This window comes from Fukomys damarensis, unplaced genomic scaffold (assembly GCF_012274545.1).
Source record: "Fukomys damarensis isolate Sample0158 unplaced genomic scaffold, DMR_v1.0_HiC HiC_scaffold_5, whole genome shotgun sequence".
Lineage (NCBI taxonomy): Eukaryota > Metazoa > Chordata > Mammalia > Rodentia > Bathyergidae > Fukomys > Fukomys damarensis.
In genome coordinates, this window is record NW_022900917.1 from 24,731,200 (window position 1) to 24,750,949 (window position 19,750).

Below are 19,750 nucleotides of genomic sequence, written 5' to 3' on the forward strand. Positions count from 1 at the left end.
GATTGGTCTTTCAATTTGGGAGGTCTGATATATTTTAGTTCTTTATATATTCAAGATAGTAGACCTTTGTCTGATAAAGAGCTGGTGAAAAGCTTTTCCCTCATTGTAGGTTATTCCTTCACGCTATTGGTTGTTTATCTTGCTGTGAAGAAGCTTTTTAATAAGAGATCACACTTGTTGATAGTTTGTGCTAGTTCATGGGCAACTGAGGTTTTGTTCTTAATATCTTTTCTTACACCATTGTCTTTAAGAGTTCTACCTAATCTTTCTTCCAGCTGATTTCATGTTTCTGTTTTAATACTGAGATCTTTAATCCATTTTGATTTTAGTTTAGTGCATGGTGAGAGATATGGGTCTAGTTTTAATCTTTGGCAAGTTGAAACCCAGTTTTTCCAGCACCATTTATGAAAGAGGCTGTCTTTCCTCCAATGATTGTGTTTGGCACCTTTGTCAAAGATGAGGTGGCAGAGTGTGTCTGGAGTTGTTTCTCCATCTTCTAATCTGTTCCACTGGTCCTCAGGTGTGTTTCATTGCCAGTATCATGCTGTTTCTATTACAATGCCTTTGTAGTATAGTTTCAAGTCAGGAATTGTGATAGCCTCTACTTTGTCTTTATTGCCTAGAGTTGCTTTTGCTACTTTAGGTCTGTTCTTGTTTCAAATGAATTTTTGAATTGTTTCCTCAAGGTCTGTAAATGATGCTTCTGGGATTTCAATGGAGATTGCACTGAATCTGTATAGTAGTTTTGGAAGTGTGGGCACTTTCACTATGTTGATTTTTCCTACCCAGGAGCAAGGGTTGTCCTTCCATTTTCTGATATCCTCTGAACAGACATTTCTCAGACAAAGAAGTAGAAATAGCAAATAAACATATGAAAAAGTGTTTCAACATCACTGGTCATTTGAGAGATGCAAATGAAAACAACACTGAGATTCCACCTCACCCCACAAAGAATGACTGCTATTATGAAAGCAACCAATAACAAATGCTGGCTGCACTGTGGGGAAGGAGGAACCCTGCTCCACTGTTGCTGGGAGTGCAGACTGGGGCAACCACTGTGGAAATCAGTATGGAGATACCTCAGAGAACTAGAATTAGGGGTCCCATTTGACCCAGCTACAACCCTACTGGGTGTCTTCTCCAAAGAATTAAAAGAATCATACCACAGTGATATATGTGCACCCATGTTCATAGCAACACAATTTGTGATAGCTGAAACTTGGAAACAGCCCAATTTCCTATCAACAGGAGACTGGATAAAGAAAATATGTGTGCATGCGTGCGTGGGTGCATGCGTGTGTGTGTGTGTGTGTGTGTGTTTAATAAAACAGAGTACTACTCAACCACGAAGAATGAGAAACTAGAGATTTACAGCTAAGTGGATGCACAATGAGGCAATACTCTTAAGTGAAATAAATTGGATGCATATGTATAAATACTTCATAGTTTCTCTAATGGGAAAAAATGAAAGTATAAATGAAAGGTACAATAGATAACATGAAATAGGAAGAAAATGTGCAAAGGGGAAGTGGGAGATGAAGGAGAAAAGAAAGATGGGAATGGAATTAACATGAGAAAAAGAAAAAAATGGAAACAAAGTCTCTGTAGATAGGGAGGGAGGGAGGGGTTGAAAGGAGAGCAGGGGAATAGGGAAAAAATAAGAACCAAGATGGATTATGTAAAGGTGCAAATTTCCAATGATGGATGTCATTACATTGTACACCTTAAATGTACCAATAAAATTAATTAATTTTGAAAAAAGAAAAGGAAAGATTATCACTTAGGACAGTGGAAGATCTCCAAATCAATGATACAGGAAGAATTTACCAAAAGAAATATTCAATTGACCAGTCATTTTGATCAATCAAATGACTATTGCTTAGGTGCGTTTGTATTCGGTTCTGCTTTCATTCCTTACCAATGCATGCCTCACTGTATTTCTGACTGGAGAAAGCCCCTGTATGTTCTCTCAAAGAAAAGGAAAGCAAAGTTTCATGGGCTCTTATTAAGTCAAAATGGGCTACGAAGTCAAAATGATTTCTGTTTCTGAGTAACTAATTCTGATGCTATATAATCAGTTCCCGCTTACACTACAGCTTCCTATCTTTAGGTTTTATCCTGGAAGAATGCAGGTGCTCACTGCAAAGGGACAAGTTCCTGCCTGAGAAAATTTGTTCCGATTTTACGAGGGAGACATCAAATTTATGAGACCTATAGAACACAGACTTTTGATAAAGGACCTTTTTAAAATCAATGTTTTTATGAAACTAAAGGCTTTAATAATGATATCTGTCAGAAAAACATGAAATAAAATAACATTGATACTATTATAAGCAACTAAGGTAGACAGAAATTAATATATAGTCAGATAAGGATGAGGCCCTCAAGGTAGTCAATACAGTAGAGGAAAACACATCAGAATTGTGGCTGGAAGCACATCTGAGGAGGTCAAGGCCTCAAAACAGAATTATAATGGCCATTCTTGCATTAATGGAATAGGATAAATGGAAACTTGAGGTTATACTGTAATTGGTACCACCCAGTCCATTAAGTCCAGATATGCATCAGACATCTGGTTAGGTGACCAGAACATCTAAACCTGTCCCTTCTTCAAATTGTTACTATTTCAGGGGTCATACATATGCCAAGATTAATGATGCAAGCCATATACCCTTGCTATAGGCCTCAGTTCCCTTAATGGATTAATATTAGCTTAGTAGAAATACTTGTAATACTATAGATTGATTATATATAGTTTGTACTGTACTGTATCCACATTGTGACTTTGCTGTGTAAATTAATCTGACAAAGGGCCTTGGTGACAACTCATTTGGGACCCCTCCTGCCTCTCAGAAGCTATTCCTATACCCCAATAATTCTTTCCTACTGTTAACATCCTTTGTTCTTTGTAATTCATTCTTCTATTATGGGGGACTCAAACTCAGCATATCTGACACCTAGCAGGTTTGGAGTTATATTTCTCCTACATCTGTGCCAAGAGTGGTATTTTTACTGTGATTATACTTAATTATGTGGTTCAAAAGCCAATGGAAATGGTTTGCTGAGGAGTTTGAAAGCTTTGAGATGTGGACTGGAGAAGCCCTAGAATATTGTGAGCAGTGCTTGATGTGTGATACTGGTCAGGATTCATAAGAACAGAATGCTGATAGGAATGTGGACTGGAAAGGCCATGCTCAGGGGATTTCAGTTAGGAAAAAGTACTCCACTTGCAACTGCACAAGAACCCATTTGTATAATGCCCTGTCGCAATAACTGTCTATATTTTTCCCATTCCTGAGACTATATAGAAGACTGAGATGAAGGACAATACATCTGGCAGGAAAAATTTTGAGACAGCCCAATGTTCAGGCCATGACATAGGCACTGCTGGGTGCTTTTAGCCACAGTAACATTCAGGAGTAAATGGCAGAGCTAAGTGATTTGAAAAGTTTGCAGTATCAACAGAAATGAAACACCTGAAAAGTTAGGGTAAAGAACATATTCTGAAAAGTCTAATACTTAAAGGAAGCCAAGTACTCTGTACAGGAACAAGAAGCAAGACGCTTTGAGGGCATCTCAGAAATTAGCAAGACTCCTCCACCCCCACTGTAGGCTTAGACTCAAGGGTACAAAATTGTTCATTTGATAAGTGGGTCCCTAGGACACCTTATTCAGAGTCACTTAGAGTATTAGTTCCCCAATTACAGGTATCCAGGTTCTCAGAAGCTGCTATAGCTATGATCCAAGGGAGCCTGACTATTGGTTAGGCTTGCAGAAGAACCTGGTGTCATACATTTGACCTAGGATTTATAGGCATGCCGAATGGAGCTAGGCAGTATAACAGTGAGAAGGTGGCATATATTTCTCTGAAAGTAAAGTTGAAGATACAGTAGAGATCCCCGAGAAGCTGGAGATACCAGGAATGCAGAAGGTCCACTCAGGAAAACCACAGGTGTGAGCAGATAAGAAAGAGATCATAATGGCTAAATAGAAAAGCCTTAGGAGTGGGGCTGCCCAAGACCTTTAACACTCATGTCTTAACATAAGTTGCCCAGGGTGCTGCATATGGAGCTACAGAGTTTAACATTTGCTCTGCTGGGCTTTGTTCTTGCTGTGGTGTGATTCCTTTCTGTTACCCATTTTTCCCTGTTGAAATGGCATATTTATCCTGTGCCACTTTGCATTTAATATATTTATCTTTTGAGTCTTACAGAGGCTTATAGGTAAGAGTTTACCTTGAGTTTCAGAGAATGCTTTTGACTTGGACTTTTTAGCAGTGCTGAAACTGTTAAGACTTTGATAACTCTTAGAGATAGACTAAACATATTTTGCACAAGGAGATGGATATGAGGCTTTTGGGGGCCAGAGCTAAAGTGTTATGATTTAGATCTAAAATGTCCTCCAAAAAGTTTTGTGTACAGAGGTGCAACTTTTAAAAGGTGATTGGGTCAGGAAGATACTGTATCCATTAGTGGATTATTCCACTGATGAGTTCATAGATGACTGTGTAATTGGGAGGTAGGTCTTGGTTAGAAGAGGGGCACCACTGCAAGCATAACCTGGAAGGGTGCGTTCTTATTCCTGACTCCTTCCTTTTGTTTATGGTTCCTGGCTGTCACAGAGTGTGCAGTTTTCCTTCAGCATATTATTCTGCCAAGCTGTTTATGCCTTGGAGCCAGCCAATCATGATCTGAGCCTACTGAAAATGTAAGAAAAAACAAATCTCTCTCCTCTTTGACGAGATTGTTGGATGTTTTGTATTAGTGATGGTGAATAGATTATGTACACTTGTTTCTTCTCCAATTTATTATCAACCTAAAGCGTCAATTATAATAACATAGCAGAGAAAAACATTAAATAAAACTCTAAATTATTGAATAAAAAGACAACAAAGGAAACACAAGCTTCCTCTTGGAAGCAAAAAATATATAGATCATATTCAAAGCATGCAATATTATTGTACTTTTTAAAAGAGAAACTTTTATAGTATCTGAATTGTTTTGATTAAAAATAGTATATAAAATGAAAATATGAGATCTTTCTCTTTTTTTAAATAGACATGCCATTATGGACTATGTTTTCTATTCCAAATTCATATTTAAGTCCTGACCTTCAGTAATTTAGAATGTTACTGTATGTAGTTAATGACATGGGCATTGTGATTTAACATTAGGCTGGTACATAAAGGTTATGTAAGAACAGTATTATATTACAATAGTTGATCTTACTACCAAGATGACAACTTAAGTGACTAATGGGTTGGTAGCCTATACTCTGTAGATACACAGGATAAAGGGGTGATTCACATCTTGTGTGGGATGAAGCAAGATGGTATGAATTCCATCATGTTACTCAATATGGTACATGATTTAAAAGTTATGAACTATTGATTAATTTATTGTAAAGTCTCAACTTAGTATTTGCAGACCACAGTTGACTACAGGTAATTGACAGTGTGTAAATCAGTACTCTAGGCAAGAGAGGACATTTATATTATGGTAAAATTAGCTCACATGAGTGGGCACTAATCCCACATGACTAATGTCTTAATAAGATAAAAAGACAGGAACACAATGCAGAGAGATGAGCATATGAAGATCATGTGAAGACAGCAGGAGGAGATTGCCATCTATAAGCTCAAAAGAGAGTTCCTGAGAAGACACTAACTGCACTTTCAGCCTCAGACCTATGAGGAAATGCATTTCTGTTGTTTAATATATCAGTGGAGGCCCTAGCCTAGACATCTCATATATATGATCTTCATTTAGTAGTATAAGATGATTTCTTTATGGCCTGGTTATACAAAACAATATATTTTAATGCCAGATGGTCTAAGGTGCAATAAATCACTGCTTTTCTCTCTTCAGTTTTTTCTTTTGTTTGGTCTAAATCTCTTCACATAGTACTATTTAGATGGAAGCTACTTGTATAACCATTAATATCCTTATTGTATTATCCTTAGTATACTTTAAATTATTTGGGATTTCTTTGAAATTAGACATAATGATTAGATTTTACTGTATGTTTGAATAATCTATTTAAACTCTGCCTTGTTTCTTATTCATTCTTCTTTCAAATTGCTCTGATTAGCAATTACACCAGAGACAATGGGAGTACTGTATTGGCATTTGAACATAATGTAGTGACTGTTTTCCTTCCTCTTTGTACACAAACTCTACTTTTTTCTTTTTTAGTATATGTGCTGCCTAAGTGAGCACTGTTTAAAATAGTTATCAAGTTGTACCAGCTTGAATGGGTTCTCAACAGTCTTGGTTGTGGCACAATAAACAATGGAAAAGAACTGAAATCTCCTAATAGAATGTGACCTTTAGGTAAGGAGATTTTTCTAAAATTCATCACATGGTGGTGTCTTTCAAGCAAACTCAACTGGAAGCTTCAGTTACTCAATTTCTCTTTGAGAAGACAGCACACAGATCTGATCCTCATGACTTTATCTTTACTTATTTCCTATGTAAGTAAAAAAAAAAAATATATCAAGAAATATGCTAGCCAGCTGTTCTCAGAACTTTCTCAGTGTGTGACTTTGAAACATATTGGCAAGAAAATGTGTGAATATTCAAATGAATTTTCCTAGAAAGGATATAAAATCTACTTAAACATTTAAAAAATTGAATGCAACTTTTTTTTGTTTGCTGCTATAAAGTACAAATGCATTGGATGGAGGTAAATTCCTATTGCAATAGCTGCTTAGGAGGGAATCATAAATAATTATTACATTTAAAAAATTTATATAGTAAACATTTTTCTTCAGTCTCATAAGTTTAGGCATTGTCATAGAGACTGGTGGACTGGTGATGTAGTTGCCAAGAAACTAAAATAGAGATGAAGTATATGAGCATCTTATAGTTTAAAAGAAAAGGTAGACATTAAATTATGATAAATAATCACATATCAGGATAGCAATGATTAGTTGCTGATTTGCTGTGGTCAGAAGGGAGAGAAACCAGTTGTTGAATTAAAAGAGTTTTTCTTTGCCTGTGAGGTAACTGTTCCTCAGGATTGATGACAAAGGCAGAGTGTAAATAATAGGGAGGCAAGGTAAAGATTTTGGCTTTTTTCTTTTAAGAAGAATGAGAAACCATGAAAAGACTTTAAGTAAGTAGGACCATGATTTGCATTGCATTTTAAAAACAGTAAGATAACAACAGTGAAGAACAAGTATTGTGGGAACAAGAGGACAAAGAGCATAAAGGATCTGGCTTTCATTACAGTCCATGCTCCTTACTGTGGTGACTTCATGGTGGGTGTTGGCAGTGGGTATGTAGCAAAGAGGAACAAGAGACAGAGTTGACAGAACGTAGAACTGTTGAAGCCTGAGGCATGGAGATGAATAGGGGTACATCCAGTACTTTATTTATGTATTTATATGCTGGGGATTGAACCCAGGCCTTTCATGCTGAGCTGCATTCCTGACCTTCTTCATATTTTTTAAAAATTTGAAGCCGGGCATGGTGGCACACGCCTGTAATCCCAGCACTCAGGAGGCTGAGGCAGGATCGCTGTGCATTCGAGACCAGCCTGGGCTACACAGTGAGTTCCAGGTCAGTCTCAACTACATAGTGAGACCCTGTCTCAAAAAACCAAAAGTAATTTTTAAAAAATATTTGAAACAGAGTCTTTTTTTTTTTTTTCTAATTTGTCCAGGCTGGGCTCATAGTGGTCATACAACTGCCTGGAACTGCCAGAGTGCTGGGATTACAGGTGTATGGCACCATGCCTAGCTTACTGCATCCAAAATTTCTGGCTTGAATAGTTGGATGGCTGGGATTCCACTGATTGAAATAAAATGTACATTGGTTCTGTTTTGCTGACATTAGAACATTATATAAATATGTTGAATGTTAGTGGTCTCAATAGTCTAAGGGAATAATTAGAAGGTATAGCAATACTCACATTTAAATATCTATACCTTTAGGTCTTACTTGCTCACTCAGAAATCCTAGTCCTTTGTGGTGATTTCTGAAATTCTGAAAGAATTGTTTACATGTATGCACATGAATTACCGCAACACCCAAAGAATGATCTCAGGATATAAACCTGGTCAGACTTATATTTTCCTGCACTTAATCATTATGATATATTGTATTTTCACTAAAGACATATACATACTAAGAAATTAAAAGAAATTATTCTATAAATCTATTGTTTTAAAAGGGAAATTAAAAAATAGTTTAACAAGCAATTAAAAAATACAACAGTGTAGTCAATTTTAAGTAAATTCAGAAATTTGAATAATGTAGTTATAATTTTAAAAGCAAGAACCAATATGCTTAATGTTTGGGACTATACAGAATCTAAACTATGAATCATTCCATTATTTTTGCTGTGCAAGATCGCAGAAAATGTTTTAAAGTAAGTATAGCTCCTCTAGGACATTTCTTTTTGTTTTGCTTTGCTTTAAGATTTCAAACAGAGTTATATGTGTCCCTGTGTTCCTGTCTATATATGTATATAAATGAAACAGTGTCTGAAAATAGCAAATGATGAATATGGGATCATATATTACCTTTATTTTACTGTACTTGCTTTGTTGTAAGAAAATGTGGCCTATATAATTTTTCCTTTTTAGGCTTCTTTGTGTACTATGATCACCAATAGTATAAAACCAAAGGCTAAACAAACATGGGACTTACTGTACACGTAAAAGTCCTCACTTCCTTTTCTTGGTATTAACAAAAGCCAATGACAGTACGTTAAAAGGTCATTAAGGGTGTATATTTTCTATGGCTTCTCCCTGTGGAGTGGGAAACCAGCTAGCAAACAGGATCAGAAGCTTGATAAACGAGGGCAAATCCCCAATTCAAAAGGAAAAGAATGTATCACAGATACTTCCATTATTGGCCAGCATTGAGAACCCCCTTCAAGCTGGAGACCATTAATTTGTAGTGCCATAGCATTTTCCAACAGTGCTCTGTATTTCGGTAGAAATGTGTGCCATTAACTGTGAAATGTCAACTTGACTGGATTAAGAAATGTGTAGATTAGTGCAGCAAACTTCTGGGTGAGTCTGTGGGATGTTTCCAGAGACGATTAGCATGTAGGCCAGAAAACTGACCTGAGGAAGACCCACTCTGGTTGTGGGGTTCATTCAATAGGGTTGAGGCCTAGATGGAATAAAAGGAAAAAAGAGGAAGAATTTGGCTGGCCCTGAAAAGCTTTATCAGCTTGAGTGGGTGCATCTTTTGCTGATACTTGTGGACATCAGACTCCAGTTTCTTTACTCCAGCCATTCTCCAACCTTTCACTCTTCTGGTCTTTGGTCTTGGACTGGCACTACATCCTCAATCTCTTTCTTTTGTAGCTTTCAGCTTGTTGGACAGAACAGCTACTGGATTCTTTGCCTCTGCAGTGCACAGATGGCTATTGCAGAGTCACCCATCTGATTCTTTAAGCTACCTAATAAATCTCCTTACATAACTAAACATACATACTGCATATCACACACACACACACACACACACACACACACACACACACTAATTCTATTGATTCTGTGCCTCTAGAAAACTTCAACAATGCAAGCTGTGAATAGTTGGGAGAGGCTGGAGAAAAAAGAACAATAAAGGGTAATGAATTAATAGCATGGGGATAAATCTGTTGAAGTGATGGACAGATGAGACAATGGAGCCAATTCTGGAAGATTAGGGATTATGATGAAATTTAAGAGAGCTGTTCAGGAGATCCAGGAAACTGAAAGCAACAAAACTGTAGTGAGAGACTGGCATATTGGCATGTAGTGGTTTAAAAGTGAAGCAGGTCTGTGTGAAGATAGACTATAGAGGCAGCAGAATTAGAGTTTCCGTATTAGAATGGAGATAGGGCTTTGGGAAGGAGGAAAAAAGATACAAGAAATGGTGGAATTAATTCAGTCCTCAGATGAAAAAAATCATTATATAACAGCTTTGTAGCAGGCTTGTTTCTAAAAATCCCGTACGAAACAGAATCCCTCAGTGGGCTCTAAAAATAATAACTTTGAGAATGATATACATTTTGAGAACTAACCAGAACAGATAGGAAGCTACAGATATCAGGATAGTATATGTTAATTCTCTTTCAAGGAAAAGCAAAAGTACCACCTCCAAACTAAATAAGAAAATTATATAAGACGAAGAACGATTTGAGTTTGCAAGATAGTCCTATTGATCTTGATATCAGGTGCACTCTTATTTGCATAGCACTGGAGAATCTAAAAGGGGGAAAAAAGAAAAAAAACTATCATCATTACATTACTATATAGTGAATGATATTTATACATTCATCATAATTTAAATAATTTTTTATTGGCATTCATCTTTTAATCAAACTGAAGCAAAGTATGGTGCGTATTCCAATTATAAAACACAAAGTGAAGTTTATTAGCATTGACAACATAGAAACATAATTATTGAGAGTATGAGATGGAGAAGGAAATAATATTAGTTTTGATAATTGTTGGGAAAGTAAAACATTCCATCAACAAAAGAGAATTCCTCCATCTCTCCTCCTGTACCACTATAGGTAAGAGAATACATTTATTAACGAGTAAATATTAGAGATTTTTGTGGATATAACCATAGCATGGAAAGGCCTTCAAATTTTGAGTAAAGCTGGGCGTGGTGGCACATGCCTGCAATCCCAGCACTCGGGAGGCTGAGGCAGGAGGATCACTATGAGTTCGAGACCAGCCTGGGCTACATAGTGAGTTCCAGGTCAGTCTCGACTACATCGTGAGACCCTGTCTCAAAAAAAATTTTTTTTTGAGTAGAATTCCATTTAAATATGTATTGGAAAATCAGAAGAGAAAACAATTAAATCATGTCTTATCTCCTTGAGAGATGAGAAGATTCACCTTGATTTTTATGTGAGTTGTAAGACTACTCAACCCCTTGAAGTTTTTACAATTCCTAGCATTATAAGATTCACCAACTCATAAGATTGCTGGGTTTGGGTTTTTATCAGGCTTCTTATGCTTTCTCAAGGAGATACCCTAAGAAAACAGTCTCTGTCCATCTTTTTACTAAACATTTATTATGAAAGTGTGAAACCTTGGTCATTTTATCTTTATAGAGAGCATCATCTTGCAGAATGAGAAATCAAAGGATATCACTTATGGTTGATTGTACAAGAAAATGGAAATGGAAGTTGTCTTTTATTATACACTGTGAGGTTACAGGTAGTAAAAATAATACTATAACTAAAAGAAATTGAGGAGAGGTGGCATCAGTCCATTTAGGCAATTTAACAAAGTACTTTAAACTAGGATGCTTATAAATAATATCAATTTGTTTCTTACAGTTCTGGGAGTTGGGAAGTCCAAGTTGACAGCACCAGCAGATTCAATGTCTGTACAGAGATTTCTCTCTGCTTCCAAGATGACCTTTCTGGATGCTTTCATTTAGGTTGGAAGGGGTGAATGGTCTGTCCTTACATGGCAGAAGAGGCCCGAAAGCACTGATATCACTCATGAGAGACCCCTAATTGTCTTTCAAAAAGATTACATATTAATATCATCACCTTGAGTGTTAGATTTCAACATATGATTTGGGGGAAAATCATAAATCCAAACTATAGTGGGTGGTGGAGTTGTGTGAAATAAATCCTTGTCTCTCATAGGTGAAAATCAATACATATAATTTAATGATGTTAGCTGAACAAACATGTTCCTTAGCAGGGTAAAGGTCACCGGCCTATAGGGGAATTTAATACACAAATGTTAGAATGTTAGAGCTTTTATAATCATGATTATATGGGAAAGATATAACTGCTTATGATAATTTCAATTGATTTATAATGTTTAACAAAGTGAATGTCAATATTAGGATATTTTTAAAAAAGAAATACTTGAAAATAGGGAAGCCAGTACTCCCTGGTGCAATAAGTAAAAACGCAAATGGAATATGGTTTTACACATTCTGTTCTAATTAACTAACAATTTCTATAGCTCTTAAGTGGAATCTTAGTGATTCAAGGTCTATGTTATATAACTTAGTGATTACCAAAGTAGTCACTGATGTTCTGAGATACAGATATTTTTCTGTTGCTTATAAAGTTTTGAAATTAAGTTACTTGCCTTGTACTATTTCCTCCCTCTTCTGTGAATTATGAAAATGGTATTTTATATGGAGAAAGAATAATATTTGAATTATCCCTATCCTTATAAGTGAGGCAGATACTGGAAAAAAAAGAGAAGTAAAGAAAAATTTCAGTTGACATATTTTCTAGCCAATAAAAAATGAAGGGTTATTGCCTGTGCTTGAAGGAAGTGAAAGTAAGTCATTCTGTCAGAGGTGACTCTATATAATCTCCATCCATCTTCTCTCTCTCCCTCTATCTCCTCTCCATGCATTTAAAAGTACACGCACCTTTATACCCTTAGCAACCATAAAAAATTTCCTCACGCAATTGATGTTGAGCAACATTTTTTTTTTGTGTTTTTAAAAGCAATGCATTCAGCAGTTTCTTCTTTTTAATGAAAAATTTCTAGCAGTTTGTCAATGTCAGATAAACTGTGTCAGACACACTACTTAACAAATGTATCACATAGAAAAGTTGTCTGGCTCAGTCTCCCAAGAAACCAAGGAGGAAAAAAACTAATAATTTTCTGGAAATTGCAGTTGATTGCAGTAAATGTGTATATGTTTTTTCTACCTCCAAAAACTCATCATACATCTATAGTCATAGTATTTCTGGTCATTTAAGTGTCAGCCAGATATATTTTTCAGAAGAGACAACTTGACCAAAATTTAATTAATACAACAGGCATGAGAACCTGCCATGGAAAGGCAGCATTTTTGAAATTATTGTAGTGAATAGATGTAGGAACATTTAATTTTTGCTTTCCTGTTGTTTACACTACTAGGTAGTAAGGCATATAATTAACTGTAATGAATGAGAAGGTGCTGTACATTTTGGAATAAAAGGAATACTGTGATAATATGGATGCTAAGGGTAGAGATAAGTGAATTAGAGGCTTCCTGAGATAGACTGTGCTACACAGAGCCTCTCTGACTCAGATAGGGATTGATGAAAGAGATTTCCCGGGTGAAAGAAGTAGGGTATGCATAAGGTATGATGATAGGGAGTATTTGTGGGAAAATGAGCACTCTAGTTTGTTTAAGGTTTGAGGAAGAAGCACGAATTCATGAGACGGAAGATAAGATCAGTAGGTGGAAATCCTGTGGAAATCTTTCATGTTCAAACCCTTGGATTTCATTAACCAGGCTCTTTCAAGGTTTTTGTGTTGGTTACTTTTCTCTGATTGCTTAGACAAATACCTGACATCCAAAGTTAGAGGGAAAGGGTTTTATTGGGCTTGCAGTTCATCGAGGTTTCAGTGCATAATTGTCTGTCTCAAAGGCAGGGTGGATGGCAGATAGGCATCGCAGAGGAGAAACAATTACGGGGTGCACAGGGCACCAAAGGCAACAAGGGACTTTAACAGTATCTTTCCTCTCCTTTTATTGCTTTCAGACTGCCAGGATCAGGGTGGTGCCAAATCATTCACTCACAGGTAGTGGTGTAGTAATCACAGACCTTTAATCCTAACATCATCACATCATCACACATTCCAGATTTCGCTACCCCCAAAAGACTGCATGACACTTTGAGGGGATACTTAGACACACGCCACAACAGTTTTGAATAGGAGGCTAACACAAAAGGAAGGGAAAAGGATAGCAATGGAGAAGTATCAAGGGGAGAACAGGCAAACCAAATAAGTGAAATTTTTATTAGTACAAGTTTCTAGCGCATAATGATTACATTCATCAGGGAGAGCTGGTAAATGTACATAGCACATTCTAACTCTAAAAATTTTCACTTGTTGCCTTTTGTTCTTCCTCTAAATTCATGCCAGGAAAGCAGATTTCAAAGTTGTTCCACAGTAAGTTGTAAAGTGAGTTGTGTGAATTTTACTTTCTGTATCTTTTAAGTGGAACCAGAAGAAAAGCTTAACTGACTTTGTGTTCTGTACATGCTTTCTGCATTCTGATTTCCTTTTGGCTGCTGCTTACCTCTTTTGAGCATCATGCTGACAGAGATCGGCCCAGCCAGCATATGACATTCCTACTTGGCTACTTAGTGGTTTTAGAAAATCCAAATCTTTCTTCACTTTGTAGAATTTACTGCCTTATCATTTTCTTGGGCAGGCTCTAAAGTCATCCTCGGTAAAAGTACACGATCTGTAATCAGTGGAGCAAAAGAGCTACGAGTTAATCTTTGTTTAGTGTAGCTAGAAAATCATGTGTTCAATTTTAATTTCAGAAAAACACTTAAAAGGGGGGATTGATTTTTTGTTTTACTAATTTACATACTAATCTTTAGGGGCAATTGGAATGATAATTTGTTATTTACTTTAAAAAAAAATTACAATGTCCCTTGCAAAGTAAATGAGAAGAAGAACCAGAAATTGGATTTTAATAAAACTGATCACAATTATAGTCGTAATTAGCTGATTTGCAATTAAGGGTCTGTCAATATTCTAGGATCTATAGGTTGGGATTGGCCCTTAAAACCATTTGAGATAAAAACTAAAGAAATAAGTTTTCAGGTTACGAGAGTTTGTGGAGAAAAGTCAGTTACTTTAACTGAGTATTTCGGTACAAATTTATAAAGAGGTGGTGTTAATAGGATTATTGAGAAGGAAATTGAGTGCTTTTTCATTTTCGAAGAAGTGCTCTTAAAAGTTGTGTTTTTTCAGGTGGCTTTTTATTTCCTTTGCATGTGAGTTGATGCCTTCTGTGAAAATGCTTTTTGGCTCAGCATTTACTCTGTAGATTATTAATAATCATTGAAAGTTTGTTGTAAAAATAAAACTGCCATTTCCTTGCAATGTGGAACGGCACTTCTATTTTCTTTTAAAAGTACTTTGAGGTAGGGAGAGAGTAAGATAAATTACAATGGTGTCATTGTGTTAATTAAATATCTCTTTCTCATAAAGACAAGAAGTTGTGTATGATAATTTAAAAAACATCTCTGTTACATGTTATCTTTGCTTCATGATTTAAAAATTGGTCTTAAAGTTTACTTGGGCATGTTAAATGTGCGATATGGAGATGTCATTATCCAATCAGACTTATTTATCTAATTTGATTTAACTAAATAATTGGAACAAATAATTGATGATAGCAAAATTTATAAAATAAAATCTTACATGTTTGTGTGACAGGGCATCTGCTACTTTGCCCTGTTATTGATTAATAAGTATATTTTGTCTACCGAATGTTATTCAGTAAAGTAAGTGTTATTTTTGACCTGTAAGAGGAGGAAACAAAGCAAAGGAAATTAAGTGACTGTGTCATTATTCCAAGGTTGATCTTATAAATCAGATCATTAAATTTTTGGTCATTATCTTTGTTATGAGAAATTCTGACACTACTAAGTCTAACATGTCATAATATTATAGACACTGTATTTGGAAAAAAAAAGAAGAGTAAATTAAGGTAGCAAGTTTTGAAATAAAGCATGTTTTAATGATGTAAACCTTGAGAATAATTATATAGTAATGCTTCATTTTTTATTTATGATAATAACAGCATTTTGGTAAATAAAACAGGCATAATTATTGGAGCTTTGAGATTTAATTGTAACCACATTTGTGGTTATATATATATATATATGGCATATAATAAATTTTACTATCATCAGTTTAAGCATTTATGTATTTAATACTTCACCTACATCCAGTTTTGATATGTCTTGCTTCAGGCAATTTGGTGGGGCAGGGAACATTGAATTTTCATGGTTTACTATTAGTGTCTCCTGCAAGTAGATATTTGTTGAATTATCAATAGATATCTGTTTAATTAACTGTGTAGTAAATCTTTAGTCAGAGTGGAGAGAGCCCCTTGATCTTCTTTTCTCCCTTAATATTATGATCATGTTCTGTTTTTCTGCATTTAATAATGTAGTTGTGAGGACACTTTAATAGGGTACGTCAGCCTACAAAGTGGCTTTGAAACTACATGCTTTAATATTTCCTATTAGGAAATTTAAAATTGGATAGAGAAACAGTTGCTTCCATACTCCCAGCCAGAGCTTCTCTGCCATTTTCCTCCACTGCCTGTTAAATAGTCCAGAGATACATTTTAAAAATGAGATTAATATTTGACATTCTTCACCAGTTCACATTCATATTCCGAAACAGTTCCAGTACCACCCAAACATGCATATAAAAGTGTTTCGGTCCATATGTTCATTCTTCTTGGGGTGTGTATTCCATTACTTACAATAGAAAAGTGGAAAATGTGTAAATCTCTTATATAAAGTCCTTAGCCAGAAACAATTCTTTCGCTGTGGAATTTCATAAATCTTTTCAATTTATAAGGAAGAACTATAGAACACTCTAGTGCCATTTTCAAAGAAATCCTTTTATCTCTTTCTGGAAATTTCTTCTCAGTTCTTTTAAACATTTCCTCCAGAAGGCACAATGTTCCCAACCACTAGGCTTTAGATATTATAATTGAATTTAAAAATGGAATATGTGCAATATTATATAACGTATGCAAAGGTACTATCATCAACAGAGAGAGAAAATAAAGACATGTGTAGCCTGATTTGTCCCTTCTGTCATGAATAAGTTTTAAGAAATTTCATGGTCAAGAGGAAATTGCTTAAATTCTGTGAAAGGGATATCTATACATATTTTAAAGGGGGTGATAAAGATTGACTTTCTACCTTGGCTAAGAGTTTATTGTGGCAAATATTCTTAGAATAAAGGATACAGTGGGAGCAGCTGAACTGGATGAGATACAGATTTGCAAGTGATCAAACATGCAATAAACAAATGAACGAAAGAGAAAGGACGTGAAAAGTACAAATGTGCCATCTCACTTTAACTTTCCTGTTTCTTTTCTGACACCTCTCCAACATTATCTTGATTCAATTGTAATTAAATTTTTGAAAACACTTTAAATACCTTTTTAGAAACCTGATTTCTCTTTAACATTATTTAAGTTTCAATCACACACGTCTTCGCCCTAAAGAAGTCTGTTTACTGTTAATATGCACATTAGCTTTTCAGAGAAGTCTGAGCATATTTCAAGCTGTGACTGAGTACAGTTAAACTCTAGAACTTTCATTTGTAAAGAAAAATCTGCTTTTAAGAAAAATAAATAATTTTATTTTTATAAAAAACAAATGGTATCTATGATCTTAATGTACATTAGGTGGACAAATGACATAATTCTTCCTTTCGGTTGGTGCAGTGGGGTAGAATAGAGTCAGGGTTCTAATAAAATGTAAAGTGAGTAAAAACATCCACCATAGCTAGGTGCCCATGGTTTGGATACTGAATGTCTTCCAAAGGCTCACCTGAGAGTTTTGTCTCTACAGTGGGTGATGCTATTGGGAGGTGACAGGAACTTTAAGAATTGGGTCCTTAGGTAACTAGGATCATGCCCTTGCAGGACTGTGGGACTCCAGACCTCTTCTCACTCACTTGTTTGCTTCCTGGCCATGATACGAGATGCTTTGCTCCACCATAATGTGCCATAGAGCACAGAACAGTGAGGCCCCCTGGTCATTGACTAGAATCATCAAAACTGTGAGCCAATAAACACTTTCTCTTTATAAATTCATCACTTCAGGTGTTTTGTCGTGGTGATGCAAAGCTCTCTAACACAATGAATGAGGAGTTAAACTCTATCCCTAAAGTGTTGTTATCACTAAACAACTTGAAAACTGAGGAAGACCATAACAAGAGACTTATTAACTTATATAAAACTCATATAAAGTCTTTGGATTTGATTAAGCTCCAGATGGAATACATTTATGAAAACAATTTCAACAAAAATGGCAAAAATATTAAATCTTGTTGGAAGTTAAAAAATCACTTCTTACATACTTTTTAATATTTAGAACAAAAACATACTAATATATATATTTATATGTTTATGTGTGTTAAGTTTAAAACATGTCTATCTCTCTCTCTATTTCTGTCTATTTCTCATTATTCATACTTGTGTTCTATAAGATCATTGTGAAGACTGAACTAGTAAACCTGGAACCATTTCTTTCAGGGAAAATCCTGAGTAATAACATTTTTTGCCCAATGATTAGAACATAACCTTGGTTTTAGTGATGTGTTTGAAGATACCTTGACATATAGTTAAATAACAAAGTATTCAAATATATGTACATATATATTCAAATGATATAGATACATATACCACTAAATTCATGGTACTTAAGCCTAAATGCAACTTACCTAGCACACATTTTCTCTGTACATCATTTCGCAATCTTCTTTTTTAAGGGCGCTATATAGCACTTTAGTACAAAAGAAATATCTAAAAAGATTAAATCACTAGTAAAAAGAACAAAAATGTGAAGAACATGTTGCTAAGTATACCATGGAGAGACATTTCTTTACAGTATTGGATCCAAAACTGAAAGGCAAAATGTTGCCTTATTCCAGTTTCACTGGGAGGATGAATGGTATGTGTGACCATTAATCATATGTCACCTTGATTGAGAAATGCCTAGCAAACTAGTAAAGCACATTTCTGAGTCTATGAGGTATTCCCAGAGACAACTGGCTTGTAGGCCAGCAGGCTGAGGGGAAAGACCTGCAGTGATTGTGGGTAGCACCAGTACACTTATAGCTTGAATGGAATAAGTAGAGAAAAAAGAGGAAGTGGGTACACATTTGAAAAGTACCATTCTGCTTGAGTGGGTGCATATTTTGATACTGTCATCCCTGTTAAATCAGACTCCAGTTTCTTCAGTTTTCAACAAGAATTCATACCAGTCACTCTCATAGAGCCTCCAGGCATTTGGTCTTGGCCTGGTGATTCTTATTTGACTTCTTTTGTTCTGCAGCTTCCAGATTCTTGGACTTAGCAGCTGGTGGATTCTCCATGGCCATTGTGCTCATGGCCATTATGGACTTTTCTGCCTCTGATCCTGTAAGTTACCTGATAAATCCCCTTGCTCCTCTCTCCCCACTCCCCCCTCTCTTCCTAATGATTCTGATTCTGTAGAGAACCCTCACCAATACACAGGTGATTTGACTGCAAAATACTAGATGTAGTGACTTAGAGTTGACAGATACACCTTAGCTCCTAAGTGAATTCATATGTATGGTATTTGACTCCTATCTGTTTCTGTGTATATATTTGTTTCTGAATTTGCTCCCTTTTTGATGGTAATTTTCAGTCAAAATTATTTTGTTACAATGAAATAAATAGCAAATTTCAGACATATTTTTATGAGTTTTGAAAAATTCATAGTGCCTGAATCGGTCATCTTTCCCATCCTTGGAAAGAACTACCTGACACCAACAATCTGAAGGAGGTGAGATTTGTTTCAGTCTTATAGTTTCATTCGGTGGTTTCAGTCCATGGTTACCTGATTTGACTGCTGTGAGTCTGAGGTAGGGCAACAAATGATGGCAAAAATGTGTAGGGAAGCATAGCTGCTCACTTTGTGGTGGCCAGGAAGCCGTGCACGGGGCAGAGCACCGGCAAGAGACTTGTTCTCCCAAGTCCCATCACCAGTGACCCCCGTGTCCCACCACGCCAACTAGGGCCACATTCAGCAAGTGTGATACCCCACGATCCTATCACTTTTCCAGGAGTATCTTCATCCACTAAAATAAGTGATGAGTTTAACCGGCACAGTGTCCTACATCCACTACCACAGTTCCACTCTGAATAATTTTATTTGCCCGAAAGTTTTATCATGGTATAATTCCTCTTCCTACGTCAGAGCCCCTAGAAACCAGTCATCTTTTTTTTTTTTTTTTTTTTTT

The 19,750-nt window shown here is 35.9% G+C and overlaps 1 long non-coding RNA gene across 1 annotated transcript in view; it reads left to right on the top strand.

The window, feature by feature from the left end:
• LOC104849207 overlaps nt 1–19,750 on the top strand; it is a 336,781-nt gene that overhangs the window by 23,851 nt on the left and 293,180 nt on the right. Inside the window, exon 2 of the long non-coding RNA XR_776671.2 lies at nt 18,820–18,905. This is a non-coding gene — a long non-coding RNA (uncharacterized LOC104849207). The remainder of the gene's footprint in view (nt 1–18,819; nt 18,906–19,750) is intronic.